We start from the raw sequence: 8,962 nt of genomic DNA, 5'->3' as shown, positions 1-8,962 counted from the left end.
GAATGTGATGGAGAAGAATGAAAATCAGAGTCAATGGGGACAGATAAACAGCATAATAAGCCGGGGGGGGGGGGGGGCGGAAAGAGAGAATTACTTAAAATAAAGACAGGATGAAAAAGCTAAAAAGGGAGGACAAGAATCCCTCATGAATGCTAAACTTAAGGAAGAATAGCAAGTCCCTCTTGGATCAATCAGTGCTTCCAAGTTACCCACACGCAAGCCCTGTGAGTCACCCTACGGCAATGGCTGTGCAGCCTTGATGCCAAGACAACTATTTGGAGCTGTGGTCCAGTGTCAGAGGGAGCAGGAAAAGATGGCAGAAAGAGTCCCGTGGCAGGGAAACCTTACTTCTCCCAGAGCTGAGGGCTCCTGCCAACAGACCCAGCTGCAGCCAGCTACGGCTGGAGTCACTTGGTACTTGCTCTGCGAGCAGGGTGAGCGACCCAAGAGCCGCAGGGGTGCCGCCGGCAGCCAGACCGCTACAGCTTCCAATCTGCTTTGTAATCTAGTGCCTGAGGAACAGAGGGTAGAAGGACAGTTGGCAAACAGAGCAGCAGGAGAAATAAGAAAAAGTGATACCAAAAGAGGGCAAAAGAAGGGAGTAAAAGAGAAAAGCATTTAATGGCCACGGCCTCTTTACAGGGAGAAATGACTTGTGCTACATACGTAAGTGATTCCTATGCAAACTGCAGGTAGGAGAGGCACGGCAAGCAGCCTGATGTTGATCTCATGAGCTGAGTGATGTACATAGGAGCACAATTGACACATTACTCTCTCAAAATTGACACATTTCTGTCTCAAATCCAGCCACTCTTAAACGTGGAAACTCTTAAACTTCTGCTAGGTCAGTTCAGTGGTGTATGTATGTATCAGTTCCTTCCTGATCATCTTTGACCTTTTCCAGAAGGCAAGCTTGTATTTATCTTCTTTATGTATTTTGCCAACATGGCTGTATTTGTCAGCAGAGTAATTAGTTGAGTCAGTAGAGCACCGGGAATAGACTTCCAGTTGACATGCGCCCCCTCTACTGGTTGGCATTTGTGTCTACACACCAAGATCAAAGGCCAATTGAGGTCCTTTAGCTTTTTAAGAAGAAAGAGCCTTAAAACATTCTGCTTACTTATTTTGATACAACTGTGAAATCCCTGTTGCCCAATGTCTTAGTGGACCAATAGGACATGAAGATTGATGCATTTCTGCTTTCAGACAAAAGGTTTTACAGTCCATGCACATCCACAGGTTGGTTTGTTAAAATAGTATTTCTACTGTTTTACTGGTATGACTGTGCATTAGTGTCCCTATTTTCTTCTCCACAAGGACAGGTCAGTCATGCTCCCTCACACAGTCATTCCCAGCTCTGGAACACAGGGCAACCAAAGTTTCATTTTGGGGAGATCTACACATGATCAGCTGGGCATTATTGCAGGAAGTCTTGCTGGTTCACCTTATCTGCATGCACAGATAGTGGGGAAATACAGTGCTAAAATATATCCTTGGTGAAACAACTCAACCTGAGAATTTCTGTAGAAAGAACTAATTCCTCATTTTGACTGAGGTCTGTTAGAGCGTAACCATGTGAGCAAGTGCCCACAGTTGGGAACAGAGTGAGTCAGTTCAGAGAGCCAAAACACGCTGCCTTCAGAGCTGGGTGGGCACTAGTGTGATCACCAGCCCCAAGAGCTGCAGGTATCCAGCAGCACGCCGAGCAGTTTGGGTTAATGAACTCAACTTGATAGCAATCGACCCTCAAATTCTATTCCTGTCTCAAACACAGAGTTCTGGTCAAAATCTAGTTATGGTCTTTCTGATTTGCTTCCACATCTACAAAGTGGGAATAATCTTATAATACTTATAATACTTACCAGGCACTCTGAAGCAGATCTTCAGTGTCTACACTTCATATCATCTGTTAAGCTGCCTCTGCTGGACAAGGTCATGCCTCTTTGGTGCTACCACATAAATGTTAAAACTGAACCATCATCTGGTCTTCAAAAAGAGCAGCTCCAATTCCCTGCCTTTTTTTTCCTTTCTTTTAAATAATCCTTTGAAATATTGTTTTAATAAAAAAGAACAGAAGAAAAGTCTACTTTGCCAATTCTTATGTCAAGATCTAGGACAGATTGCTGGATAGTATTTAACATTCAGAATGGAATTATTACTTTGGCCCTTAGGCAAAATGTACCAGAAACTTGTCTAGGGTCACGCCAACAACAAATGATGAAGTAAGAAAATATTTTTTTATTTTAAATATGGTCTGTGAGTTTTTTCAAACATGGAGACTAAATTTAGACAATTGTCTTGGAAACAAACTCAGAGAAAATTTAGATTTTTTTTCCGTGTTCATCAATTTTCTAACTATTTAAATTTAAAACAAGAAGTATCAGTCAATTTCTATTTCCTCTTCTAGAAACTTTTCTTTACTGGTTTTTAACTGTTTCCTACTGTTTTCACAGTTCAGTGCTTGCAGACAGTAAAGCAGCTGAACAAAACAGGCATCCATTAATATTTCCAAGGCTTTTTCAACCCACAGGCAAAGCTATATTCCATTTGTCCATAAAAATTTCAATCAAGCGTTTTGGGATTTCTTTTGGGGTTTTTTTGTATGAAATCAATATTCAAATATATGTTCAGTTAAATTAAATTATCAGCTAATATTTGCTAGAGCTTATATCTAACCCAGAAAAGTTAATTTTTATAGTATAATCCAAATGGAAATGTAATTTGTGTAAGAATTGTTTTACTATCATTGCCTAGCCCATTACTGCAGAAGAAATCAGCACATTGCTAAGACAATATTTGTAGGACAAAAAAATGCTCCAGGTACACAAAACAATTTGGAGATTGTGTGATACAGATATGTCTCAAGGCATATGTATCTCAAAATCTTTTCAGCAACGTTGTCTTTTTTCAAAGGAACAAATCAAATAGTGCTTAGTTTCATTTGAGGCCAGTGAAAAAACCCAGAGCTGATAGTGTTTGTAATCACTCAGCATTTCTTTTCTGACCAAACACCATTCATCAAACTGAATAATTTATTCCCTTGGATACCTGATTCCTTGTAAACCCAGAGAAAAGCCGATACTTCAGAAAGGTTCATCTTGGACAAAGATTTTGTAGCTTTAACACACAAACAACTCCAGTGACAGGGAGTTCTTGTGGCACGTGATAAAACCTGAGATCTCAAATCTTCACACCACTGGTCCCCAAATTTCGTTTTGTGACTGTTGCCTGTGGAGGAGACTGTGGCTGCTCGGGGAACAACCACTGGGCACAATTTTAGAGAGTCCTGAGGGCCAGCAGAGTAGAGCACCATAGCTGTCACCTGCCTTGTGATCAAACACACCACATGGGTTCCCTGGCTCACAGCTAGATGATGTTTCACAGGAAAAAAGCTCAACTAGCAGTGCTGCCTGCCCTGCTCAGAGAAGACCGGATTTGCCCACCTTAACATCAGACTGGAATTTCACTCAAAATGAGGAGGAAGGGCTTCACTTGCTTATGGACAACAAATAATGTGGTAGCAAGGAAATTCATCTTGCCCAGGCTGAATTCAGGTTTAAATCAGATTTGCTGTCAGATTTGAAGCAGTGTCTGAAATAGGGATTCACCACGACAGGTAGCTACTTAGCTCCAGTTATGCGTCTGTCATCTGTCTCCTTTGCGGACTCTCTTGCTTTCAAAACATGCTGAAAAGTCTTGATTTCACCCTGCATCAGAATGAAACCAAATGCCAAAACCTCAGAATTTTTCACGAAACAGAATCCTTGTTTCCTGGCCAGCCTTATTATTGAACCTTAATATGATACAACATGTGTCCATATTTGCACACATGGTCCACAGCCCCTACACATGTGTAAATCCTACTGAAGTCATGTATAAAGGATCAGACTCTAAGGCTGTTATAGAAAAAGTTCATGTTTCACTGACTTTTTGGTATTCTTTGAAGATATTACATTAAGAGTAAATATAGAGAAGTACATGTTATATGCAAGATTTTCAGAGAACATTTAACTTCCACACCAGAAGGTCACATCTAAGGCAATATGCTCTTGGAACAAGTTCAAAGTTGTCACACTTGATAAAAATAGCTTAAAGGGCACATAACTGTGCTGGAATACGGGAAAACAGTGGAACATGAGAGGGAGAATGATTGAAGGCCCCATTACTAATTATGTACATACTTTGCTGCTATTGAAAACTAGGTTTCCAAGTATGTACACTGTACTTCAGTTAAACAGAAGTGCAAGCAATTAAAAAAATATAAATTCTTTTGTATTGCAATATCTAAGGAAAGAACCATTTATAAATATAATTCTCTAGAATAATGGAAAATCTTTTTAACAATAAACAGAGGATAAATGAATTTTGTTTATGATTTCAAAATTACGTTTGCATGCTTATATTTTTGCATTACTTATTAATATTTTTGTAATACTTTATTGAAAAACAAAACATATGTATTTGTTTTTTAATATAAGAAGCTACATTCACTTTTTTCATGTTTCATTTCAAACTGTTGCGATTACTTCGTTAATTTCTTCTAACATCCTGAAAGAGGGACAGATGTACACAACAATAAGTCGAACTTCAGGAAAAGTTAAATTATACTGGAAGACGGGCTGTTACAGCACAATATGTGGTACACTATAAACAAAAGTTTACATTAAATTGCCTCTTGAAATACACATCGTATTGGCAGTAATTAGCCCTTAGGATTGTGTTCTGTGTATTGGATACCTGTTAAGCCACAGTCAAATCTCCTTATGATGCTTCAGCCATACACTCAAGTGAGCATAAAATACGGTCCTGCACCCTTCTGCAAACGGATGCACTCGCACCAAAGTCCCACTAAAGGGGGGGTTGCTTCATGGCTGAAAGGACACTTGTTAAGTCATGGGTCATATGTGCCCTACATGGAAAACCACACCATACATCTTCCAGTTTGAGGTTTTGATTTATTGCACTTTCATCTTAATTTTGCCCCTGTAAATAACATGTCGTGCAAAGGAATCTTTTACTTTGCTTTTGATTGAGGCATTTGCTCTACTCTGCACATACCTTTTAATGATTGATGGCATGGTGCAATCTCTGTGCCAAAACTAAAAGAAAAAATAAAAGGTGATGTTTAATGATTTTGTAATGCAATACTTTTGACTCAATTCTGCCAAGAGTTACTACATGCAGGGCTCTGTCCTGTCCTGATCCTATCTATCTCAGTGAGGCTCTTGATGATGAGGAAACAAAATTGCTATCTTCCATGCTTGGAAACAAATTTTTCATTCATCTTCATTCTTCCCTGTAGAGAAACTGTCTCAGATGCAGGTGTTCTTGACCAGGTTTTGTCTCATAGGAGACTTATGTAAATTACCATTAAGGTAACTTATTTTATGCTTACAGTCTGCAAAAGGTATGTTTTGTGACAGCAACACTTTCTTTTTTTTTCCATAGCAATAAAATGTTTATGAATTGAAGGTATCTCTTCAACTGGAGAAAAAAAATTGAAGGCAGAGGTCTCCCATGCCTCCCATGATGCAAACAACTAACAGGAGCATTTTATATCTTTGATGATTAGGAAGCAAATGATAGGAAAAGGGCTCAAAAGCCACTCTACCAGTAGAGAACAGTGGAACTCCAGGAGGTGCACTGGATACACAGAACTCTCTATACCTCGCTTTTAAAATGTATAACCATGGGGAAAGGTTACATTATATTGCAGCAGAGAAGCAACAATGTAATTTATGCTGCTCAGTTTAAAAGCATCACATTTTTATACAATAACAAAAAAGCAGAGAGTCTGAGTCATTAGAAAAATACTTGCACAGCTGGTAAATTGTATTTTTTATGGACCTTATACATGTGATTCTAAGCACTAAGTATACACATTATTAGGGTCAATCCAAATCCAGGCTGATGAAAAATCCAAAGTGTTGGAGGATTTAGGATCTTCCTGTGGATTTTGTTGTAGCCTCCACATCTATGCTTTCATTAAAATAATATGTGTGCTAACTTTCCAGGTTCTGAAAGAAGCCTTTACAATGTTAACCCATGCACTGTCTCACGGACCATACAGCCAACAGATTGAAACAATACTGCTATGTAGAATAACAACAATATTTATTCTGTATTTTTGTCTTCCTAGAACAGATTGACCACTGATTCAGAAGCAAGGAACTACTGTGATATGGCCCTGGCTTCTCACTCAAACGGAGATGGCAATGTTTTAGTGGTTTTAGTGCTAACCATCTATGAAAGAGCACAAAAGGTAGCACGCCCTCAGAGAGCAAGATGATCAGGGTCTGTGTGGCTGTTACAACCCCGCTAAGAAGATTGTACTACTCTGTTCTTTCATCTTTGTAAAGTGAGAGTGAAACAGTCCATCACAAATTTGCTTAGTTGGGAAAAATTACACATCTGCTGTCCATTCTTATTTTGTCTCAGTGTCTGGAAAGAAGTGCTTCATTTCTTATTGCACGTGGACAAAGACAGGCCTACTGGAGGTGCTCCCAGCTCCCTGAAGATTCTAGGATGCTTTGGTTTAAACTCCTGCTCTGCTCAGACTTGGGTTCACCTACATTGCACACTGCATTTCTTTTGGCTGTATTTCTCTGTGGTCACTATATCCCTCTCTTTATCTAGTGTACAAATTCTGACAATGCCAGTGAAAAGGAAGGCTTTTAGTCCTCTTGCCAGTTCACACAGTCTGCTGCTAGAAAGTCCTTGAGCTGGAAAAGATTAGAAGATATGTAATTCTCCATAAATCAACGCCCATTGCTTTTATCCCAAATGGTTTTAAAGTCCATCCAAGTAATGCAAACTGGAATTACATTACTCCAGTCCAATGGATTGGATCTCACTGAAAGGAGTTTGCTACCAAAATCACTTGCATTGCAGCAAAACCAAAAGCTGAAGTCTGGAACTGAAGTAATGTTTTACAAGACACTATATAAACCCAGAACAAAAAGATGATCCTTACCTGAAAAATATACAACATAAAGGTGTCACTTGGCCTCATGCTTTTCCCAGATATAATAGTTAGCATGTATTTTGTACATCAGCTTTGCTACTTGAAAAATGGTTGCACCTAATTACATCCTAAGGTAACAACATGTAGTTAGGACTGATGGATGGGGAGCCCAAGGACATAATCACATGACAGTGATCCATCAGACAGGGAGGGTATCAGTTCCTTGCTCCCAGCTGTTGTCATTTTGGAAGACATCCTGGTGATAGTGGATTTTATAGAAAGGAGATGACATAGCACAGCAAGGGTTTTTATAGATATTTTAAATGTGTCATCTCAATGTATGAAAGACTGCTTAGCTGACAACATACACAGGGTGAAGAAGTTGGTGTTGAGATGGTTATTTGCATCTCTGCCAGAGCAGGAATAGGTATTTATCTGCTGCAAGAGAAAGGAGGGAGAGTAAGGCTAATATGCTTGAAAGAAATGCAAAGCAATGCAAATTAAATCCTTCATCTCTACTGGGATAAACTCAGACAACTTAATGGCAGGATGCAAAGGGAAGGTTGGTACTTTGTAGAGAAATGGTGCAGATTTGCAATTTTCAAGTGCTTTAGAAAAGGATGCTGTGGTGCCTCAGACATGAGGTGATGAGAACATAAACTTTATCTTGCTAATTAATAGGAGCTGTCCCACTTTCGGAAGTTTTCCATTAGTGAAGTTTAGGTTGCCTTGATATTTTTTTCCAAGTTCCCTAAAACAAGGATTCATCATTTCTCAGTATCTCAGTTTCTACGTCTGAAAGCAAACACACTCTCCTATCAAATACCACTATTTCTCCCTTTTCACACAGATTTGTTTCTTGTTGAAAAAGGAACTGTGTGAAACATGAGAGAATGTGGAAGTACAAAGAGAAAATAGCCTAAAATGACTCAGGTTTCCCAGGTAATTTGTGCCCAGAACTAAAATCAGCAGCTGTGTTCTGTTGCAAAGAGAACATCTTTTCAGTACACTAAATTGTTAGGCCTAATTTGCATTTCCAGAAATCTTACATGTTTATTTGAAAACATAATAAAGGTTATGAGAAAATATCTGCATGTAAGAATGAGATCTGTTGCTGCAAAACAGGTGATTCATGAGTGTCAAATAAAATCTAAGAATTAATGTTGGAAAGTTCTTTCCATCTCATAGACTTGTTGATATTTATTCTTAGGTATATCTACGTAAATCTTGAATAAACTATCTGAAACTGTACAGATGTCAAGAAGTTTTATTTTTGCTGCCTGTGTCACAAATGTAAATTACTGATAGATTTAGTCATATTTTCTTCATTTGTCATGCAGGCTTTAAAAATTTCCAACATGAAGCAGGACTCAGAAAAGAGTGAGAGCCATCACTAATTAAAATTTTTGTAATATCTCATACAATATTGTAATAGTCTCTCTCACTTTATAAAATAGTCTCTCAAATTTTGGCTACCATTAGTAACCTGGGGTAAGTCAACATTCTTCCTATCCTTCCAGGTTTTAGATTCTATAGAAAAAATAATGACTGTATATATGTAACTGAAATGGCATCAAGACCATCAATACCATCATCCTTTGACAAGTGAATGATACCGATCTGTACATAAAGAACTGCTCCCTGTATTGTGGATGGATCATATAAATGCACAACAAGAAGTATAATAAGAAGTTCTTGTGCGTCACATCAATGCATGTGGGATATAGCACACTGGAAATCAATACTAATTGGTAGTATGTTACATAAAAGTATGGACTGACAAAAAGAAATAAAAATTAAGCCCTTGGAATGAAATACAAGATATGCAACAGTGCCTACTTAGTGATCTTAAGACTGAAAGGAGAAGTTTCCACTTTCTGCAACTTCCATTTCACACCTAGATTACTGTTGTTAGCAATGCTGAATCTAAAATGTGGACAGGAAATTACACTGAATGAAAAGAAAAAAACCTGGAAAGCAAACAATTGATAATGGCTG

The sequence above is a fragment of the Myiozetetes cayanensis genome, unplaced genomic scaffold, assembly GCF_022539395.1.
Source record: "Myiozetetes cayanensis isolate MyiCay16 unplaced genomic scaffold, myiCay2020 scf1, whole genome shotgun sequence".
Classification (NCBI taxonomy): domain Eukaryota; kingdom Metazoa; phylum Chordata; class Aves; order Passeriformes; family Tyrannidae; genus Myiozetetes; species Myiozetetes cayanensis.
The sequence above is the reverse complement of the archived record's forward strand: the minus strand, read 5'-3'. Positions refer to the sequence as shown.